This window comes from Parambassis ranga, chromosome 14 (genome assembly GCF_900634625.1).
Source record: "Parambassis ranga chromosome 14, fParRan2.1, whole genome shotgun sequence".
Classification (NCBI taxonomy): Eukaryota; Metazoa; Chordata; class Actinopteri; family Ambassidae; genus Parambassis; species Parambassis ranga.
The window spans coordinates 11,622,627-11,641,664 of NC_041034.1; the positions used below are offsets into that span (position 1 = coordinate 11,622,627).

General features: G+C 39.2%; 2 pseudogenes; both read right to left on the reverse strand.

Annotated features, from left to right (window-relative positions):
• The window catches only part of LOC114445940 (neurexin-2-like), an 80,363-nt pseudogene extending 75,398 nt beyond the window's left edge, over positions 1–4,965 (reverse strand).
• A 189-nt stretch (positions 4,966–5,154) lies between these two features.
• LOC114446539 (neurexin-2-like) overlaps positions 5,155–19,038 on the reverse strand; it is a 68,982-nt pseudogene continuing 55,098 nt past the window's right edge.

Here is a 19,038-nt window from a genome sequence, read left to right on the forward strand (position 1 = left end):
ATCCTTTGGACTTGGCATCAACCATATTATATTTTTTAATGTTCTGCTCAGGCTTGTTTGTAATCTGTAAATTGGGTAATAAACTTTGTGGATGTGATGTGTTATTGATTATTTGATCATGGCACGGGTTGTGCTACCTCCCGCAGTGGTGTATCAGTGTTGCGTTTGCCACCCTTTGTAACACACACCCTCACTTTAACTCACCTACGTGTAGAGGCCCTGAGCAAATCCATACCATCTAAAAACATATGACATCAAACCTGCAGCTGAACAACTCTTTGTGATTTCAAATAAAAGCGCTGCACCTCAGGCCACATAAGTGATTCACACTGTGTATGAATGGCATCTGATTCCCCAGAGATCTATGTGATATATATTGAAACTATTCACTGTATATGTGCAAAGGCACATATACGCTATTTTCTGAACATATAGGAAGACAGATTGTATTATTATAATAACTTCACTTATTGCACACTTATTTTTGAGCAAAACTAGCCTAGATACCTTAGATAGCTCTAAATTGTATTAAAATATGTGGAAATCCTTTGTAAATTTAATTAAACACATACACTGAAAACAGCTGTGGATGTTGAAGGACCTTTCTGTCATTATTGTGACATTAATTAGCAAGCATCATAGAAGAAAGAGCCATTGCACGAGGATTAGGATTTACTGAATTTTTTTTTTTTCATGAAAAGTACAGTATTATGGAGTGTGTTGTAATGAGGGATTAGACCAAGGTCACTGCTGCTGAAAGATGCGGGCCCACCAGGACCAGCTGTGTCCTTTCTTTCGAAGATTTCTACGCTTTGTCATCCGTGCTGTTCTTATGTGTCACTTCTTTGTGCTTACATGTGGAAATTTAAAGGAAAGAAAAGCAAAACAATAACAATTTGTTTGCACTTGTGTAAGGTTTTCCTATATGTTTGAGTGATTTTTCTCTGTTCTGTATCTGCCTTGTGAGGTGGCTGTCCTTATCTCTTGTTCACAGACCTGTTTTTTTTTTTTTTTTTTTGCATCAGAGGATACTGCACTCTTTTTTGGCATCCGAGCATGCACCACTGTGGCCTTTGTCCACACAGATCGATGGGAGCCCACGTGCTGCATACCATAGATGAACAACTCAGAAGACTCACCTGCTGTGCCAAAGGGTTTCACTGCCTTAAAGCAGTTCCTCCGACAAATAAAGATAATTCCTGCGCCACTTAAAACACACAGCAAAGACCAAATATAGCATTTGGGTTACCATCTTTGTCATCTCTTGGGGGGGGTGATTTAGGTATTGCATAGATTAGTCTATTTCCGCTGATGCAGGGACAACAGAGAAGAGCCTTGCTGCAGAACAGCACAGAAAGTATTATGAAGGACAGAAAAAAAGGCATCTGGTGAGTGTGATTTTTCTGTTGTCATTGTTGTTTTTCATGCATTCTGCATTGGGGATTGTCTCCATGTCAAGCTTTAATCCAATAAACATTCTGATGTGCTCTCTTTGCAGCATGTCATTTAATAATGCCTGCTTTTCTGCTGTGAGCAGAGCCATGCCATCTTTTGCTCATAATAAGCACGACAAACGCTCACTTTTGGAAATTCTGCAGAGATGAAACCTATGACAACCTCATACCACACTCACTAAATCTTGCGCCTATACAAAATCCAAACATATACATTGATATTGTGTGTAGTTATTAAAGCACTTTGGTTTGTATGCTGCACGGCCATGTATAGAGACTATCCGTGAAGAGAATATCATTTTACGATCTTCAGTCAATTGTACATGTCAGGAGCTGGACTTCAGAGAGCAGGTGCTCGTTGCTCTGCGCATCTTGAGTCAGTAACAGTGATTTATAATGTGCAGCGGTTCAGTGCACCTTGTGCTGGTCTCCTGAGCCTGTTGGCTGCCCTTTCACCAGAACCAGCAGTCCTTACTGGTGAGATGGATGTCTCGCTCTGATGCAGACTAAACAAATCTCCCTCCTCACTTTCAATCTTCATTTCGCTCTGGTATGTGTAGCTCATTAGAAGCTGAGCCTGTTTATTTGTGGTCAGTTCAAATGGTGCTAATCAGGAGAGAAATGTCTCTTTTTCTGCTGAAAGAGATTAGTCCCTAAATGCACCTTGCTGCAGACGCAACACAAGCTGAATGAATGTCACTATTTATGTCATCATGTCGGAGATCAATCCACATATTGGTGTTCGAGCATTATGTCATATGACGTTAGCAAACTATCTTGCAGGAGTTTAGATGAGGAAACTTTGCAGAAGAAACCAGTTAAAACACAGGATCTATAAAGAATGAAAAAAGCATCTCTGTACAGTCACTCTCACTGTGATGCAGCATATGAATGCTACCCATGTTGAGTGACACCCACGTATGCTGCAGACCTCTCTAGTCACCTTGAGCGCACTGATTATATATACAATGAGCATTCAGCACATTAGGCGCGTTTTCCCCAGTGACCTGCTGACCACTCATAGTATATCTCCGTTCAGCTTAATTTGTTGGATGTCAGAACTGCAGTCCAAACTGACAATAACAACCTGATAATCATAACTCAACACACTCTCACACACTGATGCCGCTTTAGCAGCCTTTTGCAAAAAAAAATAAATAAATAAAAAGAGCATCACGGAAAAACTTAGCATACTTATCATTATGTTTATTATGAAATGCATCATCTTACCTTCTGCTTGTTTCTGCACAACTGTGGAGAACAAAAAAAACAGACATACTTAATAAATGAGAGCAAAACCAGGTCCAGTATCACCCTGTCTGCTTCTCCTTATGTCACAACATGTGTGATGACTGACACAAGATTCAGACACAGCCTGTGAGGCAGGCCGTTTTTTTCTGTCAGCATAGCAGGTTAACATTAACATTTCTGACATATAATGGTGGTTATATTACATCTGTGACATTTGACATGACATGTGTATAATCACACAGATTACCTATGTAATCAGCTGTTAAACTAAGAACACCAGCTCAGTCTGTTTATCCAGTGATGACCTGTGACCTTGTAGAAGGAAGTGGCAGAACTTCCATCAAACCACACTGTACATTAATGACTGACAGGGTGACACATAAAGTGTTTTTCTAAAGTGATTCCCATTACCATCTGTCCACTAAAGAGTTTAGTTTAAAATGCTCAATTATATGCCTACTGCTTAAAGAATAAGAAAATGACATCCATTTGGTGGTGTGTTAGATGAAAACATGCGAACAGCAATCACATTAGGAAGCTGTTATCCTCCAACTTGTGAAGATGCTGAGAGAGCAGCCCTTAAGTACTGCAAGAGGATGCTACGGCCTGGATTGCTGTTAAGTGGGCTTTATTGATTATTCTCAGAAGATCAATGTGGCTATAGACTATATATTTAGAATAGGATATAATAAGATATTTAAACCATGAGCCAGAACATGTGGCTGATTTCTTATCTTGTGTCTGTGGTGGAAAAATAAAGCATTGACCCATTGATTATACAATGCACCTTACAGTGGACCACCAAGGGGCTTTGTTTTGGAAAAATATGTAGTCGATGAAAAGATTTCTGAATGTTTGCCCATGCATTACATGAAGAATGTTTGTCATGGTATTTTTAAAAGGCAAAAAAAGAGTGTAAGTCAGCTCTTACAGACCTAACTCTTTTCAATTACAGCTCTCAACATGACTTCTTGTGATTTCTACTGCATTTTCCTCTTGGAATCTAAGCTGCTGGGCATATTGGTGATGTGTAATGTGCAAAGAGAGAAATGTAGTTTACACAAAACAATTTTTGTCTCATATCTTCACAACAAACAATGGTTTTGACAGACTGACAGGAATACTGTATATGTAATTCACGGCAACATTCAAATAGAAGCCAAACATTATTTAACCACTGTTCATATGTTTTTCTCCAAATAAACTCAAGAGCATTTACTTTGTATGGTAGTGGCTAATGTTAGTAAAGGATAAATACATAATTAATATAGTAATATTATAGTTAAGATAAGTTATGTAGATTAACCTCCGACAGTCAGTTAATACTGTATGTAAGTGTTAATGACTCAATGTCCTGCAAACAGAGGGATATTTTTCTTACCTTCATGGCAGTACCTTCCCCTGGCGTTGGTACTGACACAGTCACAGAGGACTTCTCCTTGGCTGACGGAGCATTGGCCATTGTTGTTGCAAGGAGAGTGTGTGTCACATATGTACTCCAAATCACTATGAACTGCTTGACCATCCAACAACAATGGGAGCGCCTCCCCGAGTTTCAAGTTGGCTAATAGGCCCTGGAATGGCGGCTCATATTTAACAGTGCTTGAGGTCAGCGCAGACAGACGCACATCCGAGAGATGCCCCCCACGTAGAGGTCGCTGACCACGACCATCTCTTTCCTCTTCGATTTCACCTCAGCCACTTTCTCCTCATTGTCAACCACCAGTTTGGTCTCTCTGTGGTTACGGATGAGAAGGACTCTGTGCCAGCGTTGGTCGTTGATAGGGGTCTCTGTGTGCAGGGAGGCTGGCTCTGCACAGTGGATGGTAAATCGCATCTGGAGTCTCCCTGCTATCAGAAGCTCCAGAAAGTCGCAGTTCCCTCCGTCGTCAAGGTAGAGCACCAAGGCTTTACTGATGTTGGTTTTTAGAATAAAGCTGAGCTCACCTGTTGCCTTGGCATCCCACTGGCCGTAGCGTGTCCACTGACCAGGAACACCCTCATATTCCAAAGCTATTCCTGTTAGCACAAATCCGGCTAACAACAATAACCAGGAAGTGAAGCCTTTACACCTGCCCATGATGGTTACTAATATCTACAGCCTACTTCTACTACTGGCCACTACGCAGCTTGTAATTCCTATGAATCTACAACAGCTGTAAGATACAGATATCTAATACCTAAAATTTTTTCGTTATCAATCTAGGTTTTGCAGAAATAAGATAGTAGTTGCTTTAACCTTGACTGTCTATCCTGATTCTTTTTGCCATCTCTCCATGGGTGACACGTGACACTGAGGCACACGGTTGAAAACTTTGCATCTACTTTGGATCGGCTGAGGGAGAACAAACAACACAAGTGATCCACAATACTGCGTGCTTCCTCGTCTTCGCCATCCAGTGTCTTGGCCTCCATCCAGCACTGTTCCTGTCAGTTCTCCATGGGTTCGCTAGGCACACAGCCTAGGTACAGCCTCCATTATGCTCAGCATCCCAACATCCTAAGACACAAGAGAGGAATATGCAGTGAATAGCTGAAGACATCATGAACTGACAATAATGGTAATTTATCTGCAGCTGAATAACATGACAAAAGAATGACAGAAATCACATTTTTTACATTAATGTGTGTGTTTAAGATGTTTAAGGTTAAGCTCATTTTAACTGCTTCATATCTCTGTAGTTTATTATACTGCATATTCGATAACGCTGGGTGCAGACAGGAGGCGGAAACGCTGCGATATGTCAATTCTGGCAGGAGCCGCAGCCCGGTTGTTCACACCAGATGCCCATTTCTGCTCGCCGGTCAACAAGTGATTGTGCTCTTCTGCTCTATGTAGAGCTGATTCTTATGGTAAATAACCTCATGACTTTATAACATCAAGCCTATAATGTTTTCCTGGGATAACAATAGTGCTCTGACTGAATGCATTGGCTAAATAAATGCATGTGTCTATATTTGTAACAGGTACATAATTTAATAAGAAAACGTCCACAATAAACAGTGACTCGAAACAGTGGCTGTGGGGGGTAGTGTTTAAACTAGGGAGGGGAGGGGTAGAACAATCAATCAAGCATGATAATCAAATCATCTAATAAATTATAGTACATATTGTTTATAATCGATCTTTAGAGGATTTTCATGTAGTTTGTAGAAAACCAAACCAAACTATCACTGCAGATTGCAAGTGTGTCATGTTTTACAGCTCAACTGTTTAACATGGGCATTGAAAGGAGCAGGCACACAGCGCTTCACAGCACTTTTGCTTTCTTGTCTCAACCCACAATATCACCATCTGTTTGTAGTGTCAATTTCTCAAACAAGTCAGAAAAGTTTATCTTTGTGACATTTTACTGGGAGAATATTCAGAAAAAATAATCAAATCAACAAATTTAGAGATGCTTGTCACTACTCTATGCTACAGTAACAACTTTTTTACCATGGAAATTTTACATTTCCTTTTTTCACACAACCACATAAGGGCACATACTCCAGCAAACACTGGGAATTCAACCTTAAATAGTCACTTTAGATGACAGGACTGCTGTTTTTTCTGGAGTGCCCGTTTTGTTTAAGAAGTCAAATGTCAGCAATCAGTTGTCACTACTATGACATTTCAGCAAATGGTTCCTCAATGAAATGCTTTACTTTCTGCCCTGGGCTTCAGGAAGAAAGCAGAGCAGAAGATCTCATTTGTTTGCTGAGATGTGCTGATTTCCAAGAAGCTGGTGGGAAAAGTCTGTTTCATAAGCACCCCCACAGATGTTTTGGTGCAATCCATGGCCTCGCTAACTTGAGAGATGTTGAGCCCCCTTAAGCCCTCTGTGCTCCCTGGACTCCTGCTAAGATGTTACAGCTAAAAACACATGCAGGCCAGAAGCTGGGAGAATGATGAAAAAGGAAGAGGACTATGTTAGAAACAAACAAGCAAACAAAAAATTCAATACTGTGTGATAAACAACAGAGGGTGTGCCTCAAAGGCCTCAGGAGCTATAACACAATGGCCCTTGGCTGAAGTGTGAGTCTGCACTGACTCATTACTATCATTCAACTGGTCAAGTCACCTGTGAAATTATGTCTCAATCATATACATTGTTATATTTAAACAACGGGGTAGGCGGGGGGTTATTCTTCTTTTCATTTACCTGCAGGGAATAAAAGCCAATAATTAATTTATTCTACAAACAAATACTGTCTGTGCAGCCTGATATAACAATATGTCTCTTTGCCAAGGCACTGTGCTGCTGTCCAGGCCCTATTAAAAACACATAAAAGAGCAATGCCTCTGTGTGATTCAATTACGCGATCAGGATTAAATCAGTAGCCACATTCAAGTACAACCAGTGTGTACTGCACAGCTTAAGGATGCATGTCATATAACACACATTTGATTTATAAAGCAGGTTGTACAATGAATTGTTCAGATTTCTGCTCTTAACATTCACAAAATGTACCAAAGTCACCCTGTGTGCTCAGGAAGAGAAGAGGAATACAGATATTGTAGCACCTTACATACAAGATCTGCTCAGATCCAATCAGTCAGTCTCCAATAAACACACACTGTCAAGTTGAAGCTCTAGGGTTTACAATTAAAGTGAAAAGGAGCTAATTTGTCAGAAAGCAGGAAATAATCTTTGTAATGTCAAACTGAGTTCTTTTTCATTTCTCAACTAGGAGCAGAGGCATTACAAACAAGTTTGGCCCAATTTCATCTCTGTCAGAGAGAAATATAATACACATTTGACTCTGCTGGGAATTACAGCCTCTATTGGCTACCCTGCTGATGAGGGACTGCCACAGTTGGATTTATTTGCTAAAGGTAGATGTCACAAGAAAGAGTGCAACACAGCAAATAAATCAAGGTTTCTCCCCAAAGTATCAGAAGGCTCCAGGCTGGAAGAAAACCTTTCTGATAGACGGGTTTATCATGGGAATAGCTGCATCCTGGAAGGTCATAAAAACTGACATCCTCCTCACAGGATGAATTGCAATTTGCCAGGGTCAGGTATGGTGTGTGAAATGCTTCTCAGGATCTGTCGCAGCTGTGTAACCTCTTGTTTGTTTTGATTGGGAAAAACAAGAGCATTAGTGCTTTTGAATACAAACTGACAGAAAGGTTTCACATTTATAGCTTCTCCACATTGTGGCTGTAGCACAACAACTTCCATTTGCAGTCATTAAGAGTAACTTATGTTCCAAGACATCATTGTTAGATATAATAACTGCACGATATGCCTATCCGCATTTAGACACCATTTCCCAGGAACTGCATTGCAAAGGAAGGTTATAAAAACATTAATAGTTAAATACTAATGGAAGTGTTTTCACAAAGCTCCCCCAGTCTTTTCACTCACAAACATTTTGCCAGCACTCAAAGATGTCTGAGGCACAGTTAGGCTAACACAGACAGGACAGATGAAACATATAAGGGCATATTTCCCAGAGGGGCTCTGACACACTAGTCAGGCAATGACATTTCTCTGCACTTGTAAGAAAAAAACTTTTGAGCTGATTCAGCACATATCTTCACTGTAAGTACATCTTGTCATTGAATTTTGAACTTCTACTAACACTGAAGATTTACAACCAAAAGTGCCTTTGCTAAGCTAACCAAACAAGAACCCATTTTATATCCTTTCTGGAGAGATTGCTCCAGTCATTGCAGTGATAATGCCGGGCTAATAAAGTCCAGTAAACTATAAGTCCTTGGTGTGTGCAGTAACTCCTCTGTCCAGCTATTGATCACCCAATAATAATGTCTTAATTTGTAAGTAAGGTGTTTACAGTTAAGCCTTTAAAACCCAACACTGCTTCGTCTATGTTTAATGGCTTTTCTCACTGTAACATGCACTTTGTTCATTAAAAGCAATTACCCATCATGATCAGAATCTGGACTGCTGGTCACCAGGGAAGGTCAATTAATCTCATTTAACCCCGACAGCCCTACCCGACACACAATTCTCTCCTCCTCCACTGAACAGGCCTGAAACCCGAAATTAGGGAATTTAATCAGGTCCACTGGTCATTGGTTACCCCTGCAGAATACAGTGGATTGTTTTAAACCTTTAATTCAACATTTTTAAGCCTTTACTTAAGCGTGACACCTACAATTTACAACAGTTACCCATGAAACTATTACTATACTGCAGCAAAAACACATAGCAGTACACATTTTTCATACTGTCATATACCAGTGTGCTGTACATTCTATATTAATAGTAGTGTTTATATCAATTCAGATTTAAGATACCTTTGTAAAACCACATTTACTAAGGCAATTCTCTAGTATTCCTCTATAAAATAAAGGTTGTGTTGATGTGCATATGAAGTGCTGAAAAGGATTCAGCTCCATCACACTGGACCCTTTAGGTGCCAATAGTTTTTTTTTTTTACTGCAAGGTAGAGTAAAAAGCTAGCTGTCTCAAAGAAGACAGACAAATGTGATAATGGCACACATTTTCAAACAGCCTCTTTCTGAATATTTACTGATCTTTAGAATGTTAATATGTAGCAACAGAAATAATTGTGCAAAGGGAATAAGAATCTAAAACAGAGCTCCTTCTCCTGCACAGCTGTGAACAGCTGGCCCACTGTGGCAAGAGGTGGGCGGATGAATCACACTGGTATATTTTTGTTAGCTTACTTTAATTAAATGGGACTATTGTTAAAAATAGGAGGACATTTCTCAATTACAAGAATTTTTTAAAGCAGATTACTGACCACTAAGAATGAGAGAGTTGTGGGGTTGCCCACTTTATACCATTTATACTATTTAATATACTCTAGAATCAGACCAAGATCTATGTGTCCACCAGCATTACACTGCTGAATAGATTCAGCATGTATGAATGAATTACTGCTACTCAACCTGCTTTAACTTGGGGAAGGACCACAGGGCTGGAGGGTCAATGTTTACTGATTGTGTTACAGACATGGGCAAACATCACACCAGTTCTGTGTTGCAAGTAAGTAGGCTAAATAGGGTTTCTTGAATCCAAACAACAGCGATCTTAGTGTGACAGTCAGTAACGTGTCAGCGAACACAGCAGTGATCTTAAAGCATCACTCCGTGGAATCAAACAGATAAACAGGAGGAGAGTAAAAGAAGATAAGGACTGTGAAGTATTCCCCCAAAAAGCTGAAATACAGTGTAAAAATATCCTTTTTACTGAACTTAACATTTCTTTTTTATTCTTCTGTATTTTATATTTATGTATTCACAAAATTATAGATTATGTGCTTACAGGGAAAACTACTAACTTTAAATTCTGTTAATATTCTGCTGCTTTACCTGGGGAAATTAAGCTCGACACTAACCTTGATAGGTATCAACCTGCCTTATATACATCTTCCTCTGCAGTAGATGAGACGGGATTAGTGTAAACAGCGTTTTACTGCACTGTACACATCTGACGGTCTTACATGTGATTATTTACGTCACAGAGGTATTTGTACAGTACGTTGATTGAGTGTACACAGAGTCACAGATCAAGGTCTTCTTGTTTTGCCAGCATGCACCGCTTTCCTTTTAAATGCTTCAGTGAACTGTAAAAGTTCAGAGAATGCCCCTCTAACACAGTTTATCCAAGCAGGTTTAGAAGAATGCTGCAGTTGTATCCAGTGTAACACAGGGTTGTTTTTCTCCAGCTGTTTAGCTCTTTTCTTTTCATCCATCTTTTTTTCCCATTAGAGAACCAGTGGAGGTTCAATAACCGGTCATTCTGTAAATGGAGCCTGTGAGACTGTTCAAGCAATTCCAATATGGCTATAGGAGCTAATGTAATGAAAGCTGCACTCAGTTTGCATGCCAAATCTACTGGAGGTATGGGTGTCATGGCTCTGTGCTCCAAGTGAAACCTGTTCGGAAAGGAATGTCATCTCACCACACATACCTCCTCACAGTATGACTGACACTGGAAGAAAGAAGGATTTTTATGTGGATATTATTACCAATATGTATTAATATACCCATGAATTAGGCTTTAAAGCAATTCCACTATGAGCTAATGTTCTAGAAATGACCTCTACGGAGGTGGTATACTGACACCTTTATACTGAAACAGATTTTTCTTAAGTACTCAGGTGTTACCATCACTGCTGCTGATATTTACAGTAAGCTCAGAGGAAGACTCAGTTTAATTCTGCTCACTGTCACTATAGAGGCAATTATAATTTATTAATATGAGTGTGTGTCTACAGCCTTTAGTCAAACAGAGAACTGTGTAGCAAGACTGATCTGTAATAATTATTACCATTAATCAAAAATGGAAACAATGTCTGCAGTAATAACACACACTTTTAATTATCCAATTTGGAAATGAAATCTAATCTGGCCTGGTATGAAACAAAGATGGGTCTGACCTAGATTCACTGGGACATTTTCTTTGATGGAAACTTTCAATGAGAGCTTCAAGACATCACACAGTGCATTGCCTTGGAACTTTGTCTCCCATCTCCTTTTATTTCAAAATCTAATTCTTGGTAATTACAAAGGCTTTCATTAACAAGAAAGCTATTCAGGGACAAAAGATGTTTTGCTTTGTTTGCTGCTACATAATCAATCATTTATGTATCCGTGTAGTTGCAAACCGTGAATTGATTTCTTCAAATAACTCTGAGACACGGTTGGGTTCTTTTTTTTTTCAGACAGGGACATGTAAGAGTTCAGTTTCCTGCTGATAGTTCAGAATAATGTTTTGCTGTATAAAATGCTCCATTCCAGTTTTCCAATCAGTACAGCACGCATTGATTTCTTTACATTAACCCCGTGCTCCCCAGGAGACGGTACACATGGGAAATATGTCATCTTGCTCTAATTACACGAACGTTTTCTTCCTCTATGGGGAAACGCTCTCAAATAGTTGATGGTGAATCTTTAAACAAAAGACCTAATGATAATTATCAAGCACATCGTTAAGTAACTCATAGGAGGTGAGACTGTCTGGGTCAGCGCAGTGAAGTACTTCCTAACTGACAAGATGGTGACTCCCCCAAACCTCAGGTGTATAAAATAATTAAAATAATAGTGGAAGAGGTTTGAATACTAATGAGAAGGAGTGTCAGTACTGACAGTAACGGTCAAAATTTAAACATTAAATATCGATCATTACTGCACCTTAACACTGGTTTCCACTGGTGTAAAACAGAAAAACATGCAGTGGAATTTTCCAGATCTAAAATGTCCAAATCAGCTCTACCAATCATTAGCTTGTCTTCATCCTGTTGGTTTCCTTGTGCAAAGTTCATGTAATGTCTGACTGATTGCCGCAGCTAAAACAGAATTTAAATTAAGCATGTAGGGTGATGATGATGCTGCCATTACTCTTCTGACCTCTACAATGCTTTCCTCCTTTCTTTGATATATATGATATAAAAATAATATATAATCATACAGAGGATGTTTCTCCCCTCACCTAGGCAGCCGGAGCATTTCCTCTATTGACAGTGTGTCTGGCATAGACATGTCTCCCACTGTGAGCTGCATGTGTGAACAGACATCGCTGGACAAGACCTGGACCTGATTCTGCAGATACAGTGTAAGACACCCTGCTTGGAACAAACAGTACACCAACAGTACCCATAATAGGGTGCTACAACACCGACCTCCTCACCCACCTTCACCTCTGTCATGCAGCATATTTCACCACAGCACAGAGAGTATAGAGAAAGAATAAAGTTATGATGAGGGCTGAGCAAAAATGCACAATAAAACGAAAAACAGACTTGACTGATATTAACAAACTATACTCTAGATACTCTTTTAGCCCTGACAATCTGCTAAATATTAAATTATGATGTAAAATCCAAGCACTTCCCAAAGTGAATGTGGGGCACAGGTTTGTCTAATGAACATACATTTGCAGGTATAATGTTGTATTGCACCTGACTCAAGCAATGGTTCACACCTGGAGTGAATGCATTCAGTACAGAGAGAGATAAATCGACATGACTTCCATCAAGGCATTTTAAACCATCAACACAAAGATAAAATCAGACTGAAGCAGTTTGAAGGCATGAATGTGATCTGAATCATCAGCTACCTCGCGGTTCACAGTTTGTGTGCCTCAAAGGATGTGTGTCTGATATGTCTTCCCTGGTTACTGCACTCTTCTTTTGCCTTGTTGTTCCTCCTACACCACCACATTCAGTCATTACACACACACCAGCAGTAGTTTGCATACCATTATTTGTGTATAGGGAGGAACACACAGAGGCCTGACTCAGGTAAAACACACACACAGATAGATTGAACAATGGTGGTCTGACATTGGAGCAGACCTAGCCTACAAATGCATCAGAGCCACAGCGTGAAGCTGAATAATTGATAAGTCAATTGATTGGAAAATAGGATCATTTATGTTTTCTTTAAGCAAGCCAGCTGCTTTCAAAATGTGTGCATTAATGCAAATTTATGATGAACAATAACTTAAAAAAAATCACACACTCACACACACACACACACACACATATATATTATATATATATATATATATATATTATATATATATTATATATATATATATATATGCGTAAATTCTGAAGCACTGAAATTAAAGTTAAAATAGGATATGCATGCAAATATAAGCGAACAAATGGCAGCAGGGGGTTGTCACTCAGACACTGATATTGCCTGGGGACCTGCAACAGTTACAAGGACAGCACCCGCCCTCCACCCTGCAGCACCCAGAACGAAGCCACAGAAGGTTGCTCAGCTGTGTGGGATCACTCTAACAAGCTGCTACCTCAGTCTGGCCCAGCTGAAGCTTTTACTCTGTTTACTAGGCGCCTATAAAGGCGGCCTCAGTGAGCTGCTGTTGCTAGGTTTTGGCGTGGAATAAATTCTCCCTGTATTTACGTGCCAGCATCTCCTCTGTGAATTCCTACCAGTTTTCTTAAAATGTAAGACTTGTGAGACATCCAATGTGTTTCCTACTTCCTTTGCATTTATATTCAATCAATACATATCACAGTATGGTAGAAAATATACATTTATAGAAGGCACTGATATTTTTGAAAGCATCCTGCCTGCTTTTCATGTTGTGCACTGTACTGCCTGTGTGCCAGACACTATATTAAAATGTATTGGTCTTATGAACACAATACCAACACATAACACCTCATTTGACAGATTTCTTTTTCACATACTCAGGAATAATATATCATAATAGACCTTGTCATTTCTAAAGCCTCCTCAAACACAGGAACTAGATCGAATGCTCTTTACCATTCTCACACTGTAACTAGATGCAAAATGTTGTCTGTGTATTTATTTTCTTTAGTGCACATAGAGTGGATGTGGAAGTGGATGCACATAGAGGATTTACTACTGCTGCTTTCCCTCCTTCAGTGGCTCCTACCTGAAGGTAACTGGGGAGATAAAAGGAGAAAATGGAGAGCATGTGGGACAGTTGATTTGTTACTCCATCTTCAGATGTGGAGGTCTGCTGAAACGAGACGAAGCTCACGCCATCCCATTTTTTATGCGCAGCTCATGAATAGAATGAATAAATCATCCATAGTCTGGCATTACACAATCTCCCTAATGTCAATTATAATGTCTGTACACAACCTAACTGAAATAAAACCAAGACTATGCTAAGACTGAAAAAAAGCAGAATAAGTCAGGTGTGGTGAAGCAAGCAACAAGCTAAATGAGAAACAGCAATGCTGCTGAGAAGTACAACACGAGCAGCTTTAGGGAAGTCTTCAGTGGACAGGGAGATTAGGTCCATTAGTACTGCCATGACACACTAAGGGCCTTTTCATATGCTGATTTCAAAAACACATGATTACTATAACCTGTTAAGGCTACAGGAGGACAGGATGTATGGACCAGAGTCTAGGTTTGAAGGTTTAAAAGAATAGGATGATACAACAACACAGAGAATCAATCACTCGAAATGTCCACATGTCCTCTTCTTAACTGATGCTCCTACCACACAGAGTCACTCAACCCTCACAATGAACCGAGAGGTGGTCTTCCTCCCTGGGGCATGAAACCTTGTCATCTTTTGGTCAAGAAAATTGCTTCTGTCTCACTGGGGGCTCGTCATCTCCTTCATCAAGGAGAGCACCTATCCATGGATTCAGGAGCCTCTGAAAAACCTAGCCTGTACAGAACAGGGCTATCACTACATAGTTTCACAGAACTCTTATTTATGGCCATATAAATCTATCATATCAAATTATAAAATGATCACTGTCACACAATAACAATACATTGACAAAATGCATGTCCCATTTCTAAGCACATACCTTTATAAAATACAATATACAAATATGAAATAATTTTAACTTACTCTAAATTAACTCTAACTCTAAATTACGTTCAATTCCTCTCTCCTTTGGATCAATCCTTAAACAACACCACACATACATCCTCAATAAATCATGTACTCAGGTACACTTACTGTAAACCCCAACTGTAGATAGACAGCTCACATCAGAATGAACATGAATAAAACAGCTCGATACAACAGAAATAACATATAATATATATACAAAATAAAATTAAGTACCTGAAACATTCTGGTTTCACTTATACCACACCTCTACAACATGTCATCTGTTATAATACATCTGGTGCATAACAGCAAACAGTAAATTAGGCCCGCTTACTAACACACTAACAGTCGGCTCCCATTGTGTGTTTTCATACAGTTCATTTTTGAGAATGTAGCTCCAATTGTGAATGAGTCTTTGGTTAATGGGTCTATAAACACTAAGAAATGCCATAGAGGAACATTAATAGATTCATATCTATCTATTTCAAACATCAACAAGCTTCGCCACCAGTTTCTAGGCTACCGTGTGATTCCACATGTTCAACCTTCGGCGTTGTTTTTTTGATGGAGATTGGCTAAAAATAACAGGTGTAATATTCACTCTGTGCAGATTCCATGAGACTGTCCACACTTCCATTGCCCTGATCATCTTCATCAAAGGCTCATAATGCATGTTCTAACTGCAAATATACACAAATCTCAGCAGATGATAAATATCAGTAGAATTCGCACTCTGGTTACAATAAATGTTAAATGCACATATTTTCACAGCACTCCATCCATTATGTTAGAGACATGTTGTCCTTTACTACTTATGCACGTCTCAAGAATTCAAACTGTGTTAATACATCACAGTGTTTGACTTGTATCACCTGTGATTTCATGGGTAATAGTCGGCCTATTTCCTCTCAAAGGTCACTTTGAAGTAAATTGCGACATTTGCAGTCTGAGTTATTTGCGATGTACGGCGACCAGTGATTTGACAAGGATGTTGTTGTTGTTTACTCAGTTCTTTTGAGATGTGCACATCTTTTAAGAACACAAGTGAAGCAGTCTGAATATATTTGTATGATCATTTGCCACTTTGTTGGAAGTAGTTTTGTGCAATTTACAGTAATATAATATGAACCACAGTTTGCAGACATTCTATTTTTTGACTTTCCATTTCTTGTTTACCACTTCTAAGACATAATAAATGATTTCCACTGCCCTTTATGGTAAATTTAGCTTTCAATCCTGAGACCTTTTTTTGTTGCTCATGCTTCCAGTCCTAAGCTAACTGTCATATTGCTGTTGTTCAATGTTTCATTCAGACATGTGAGTGACATTAGTCTTCTCATTTGACTGTCTGCATGAAAGCTAATAAGGATATTTATACCTGCATTTGATGGTCAAATGCTCAGAGGGTGTTCATTTTCCATTTGCTAAATGTAACAGTGTGTAAACACTCCCTGCTTTTAATTGGTGCCATTTAATTAGCAGCCCCGGTGATCCAGTTTTCCTTCCAGCAGTGAGCACAAAACACCAAGGTAAGACTCTTTCTCTTCATGTGTCACCTTTTGTCACTGAGCTTCTGCTGTATAGCTGTGATTCACTGTAAACATGGGTAGGATTTACCCTTAGCGTGTAAGCAAGTATGATTACATGCTACATGTTGTAATTGGAACGTACTCTTTCATGTTTTTGTTTGTGGGCGTCTGTGTTGTGTCGTTCCAGGTTCTCAATGTGAGTGGTGGGATTCACATTTTCCACAGTGCACAACAGTGTCTGACTTCAATGTATGTCATGTTGCAAACAAACACTCTCTTCCTCTCCCAGCTTATGAATCTTACATTTTAGTCCTTTTACTTTTTTTTTCTCGGTGTTCTGTCTTTTTTGGAGGCAACTTCATTGGAATAACTCAATCTTTTATGATGGGCATGCACTCATCCATAGTGGCTGGTGTAACTTGAAACTTTAATTATATGACATGTAGCGTTTATATATTTATTTTTCTGAAAATGCTGCTTTTTCTAAAGCAAGTGGGGTTTAGGAGCAGGCTGAGCTCTTAACTACTGTAAAATACTGTCCATATTTCAGGATTCTGGAAGTTTTGCAAGGTTGTTACCATTTAAAATAAATATAAGGGCTGCGGTTATATCTACCAATTCACTATAGTAATGTAAAAATAATGCCAGAGTAGGTTACATCTAAACCACCTGACATAAATCAGAAAATGCTGAAGGCATTGTAACTGTAACTGAAGCACTGGCTTGCTGCTAATGCAAAAAATTGTGTGCAAAACATTCTTATTCTCTGAACATGATGTGTGGGAAACAAGCTCATTTGCTGTGTTGCTTCCTTGTCATCAACAACTTCCATTCAGTCTGTAAATTTAACAGTATCTTATTTATGAGGCTATTTTTGGTCAAGGGTCCTGATTTTTTTTTTTAATTGCTTGAAATCAGTTGCAAGTAGTGAAATGCATCTTAATTATGCTGCTGCCTGTAAAGGTCAGTGTGCTATTATTATATCTTAATGAGGTTTTCTTGGTTAAATAGAAGTTATCCAAATGATAAATATTTCTTGGTCAGCACGGGTTTCCTGCAATCTCAACCAGCTGATAGGTAACTGGGCTGAATTAAAAAAATATCCTCTGATAGGAGTCCCTATAGAATTATAGGCAGATTATGTTACAGCTGGAAAGAGCCAGGTTTGCCGTGTCCCACTGTTTCGGGTCTTTGTGCAAAGATAAGTTAGCTGACTGCAGCCAGCAGCTCCATATTTACTGCGAAGACATGAGAGTGCTATCAATCTTCTTATCTAAGTCTCAGCAAGACAGCAAATAAGCAATGCATTCCCCACATCATTGAAGTTTTCCTTTAATGCTTCTACGTTGAGGTTCTGTTAAATAAAATAGGCTTCACAGAAAAACATGTTTATGTTCCTCAAACAAAGGTGTCGAGGTACCACACTAATCTTATATCATACTGGCACCTGTAATGACAGATTTCTACCCACATCCAGCTATAAACATTTACTTTGAGTACGTGAGCTGCATTGCTGGCATTTGTGAGATGCTTTTATTTCATCTATGCGCTTAAGAGATAATCACCACCCTTATCAACATCTGCATCAGCACCATCATCACCCTTGCCATCAGGCATATAGTCTTCATCATCAACAAAGCCGTCATTATCTTCATCTTCATCATCCACTTGATCCTCATCTTGACCGTTTACTCATATCTCTGCATCAGCTGTTATTCTGATGATTTAGATGCTGCATAATTTAAAGAGACGTATAACCCCTCCAATGCATTTGTAGCTGCACTCTTTCTCTCTTCACGCTGCAGGCTGCACAAATGGCTTTCATCAGACCTGAAAGAAGCCTTTAAAAAAATATTGATTCTAATCGTAAATATTCAAAAGTAACAATCATGTAAACAGCTTTTGTAACATCTGTGGCCATGGTCATGCTGTTGGTGGGGCCTTGTTTTCCTTCACAACCTGCCAATTTGTCTTGCAGGGTGAGCTCTCAGAGATACAGGCACAAAGGGGAAAACAGGACTTTCAGTGCACCTGTAGATTTAAGTGTGATAAATATGAGCAGATATGGTTTTGGGGCTTGAACAACATGCAGGCAGAACAACCAATTCAAGTACTTGGTGGATGTATATAGGTCATATATATATCTATATATCTATATATAGATATATATATATATAGTGAATGTATGTCAAACAACAGAAGTTTTCAGGGCACTGGAACAGCTGACATTTTCACAAACCAGCAAGCCAGGTAATTAGGTAAGCAACTACATAACACTAGCTACAAGCATAAACATGGCGCACAGTACCCTCATTAAGTAAATGTAAATGTACTGTAGGCACAGAAAGGAACTGCATGCACATCTGTTTGCCACATAGCTGTAACTGTAATACCATTTGGAATGCTTTCCTCACAGATGCAATTTGGTTGAATTCCCACAGCCAAAAATGCAATTTAAATGACAAGGCGGCAGGCATCTCACTGCTTTTTCACTCGCTGCATCACTGTCTCTGCAAGACC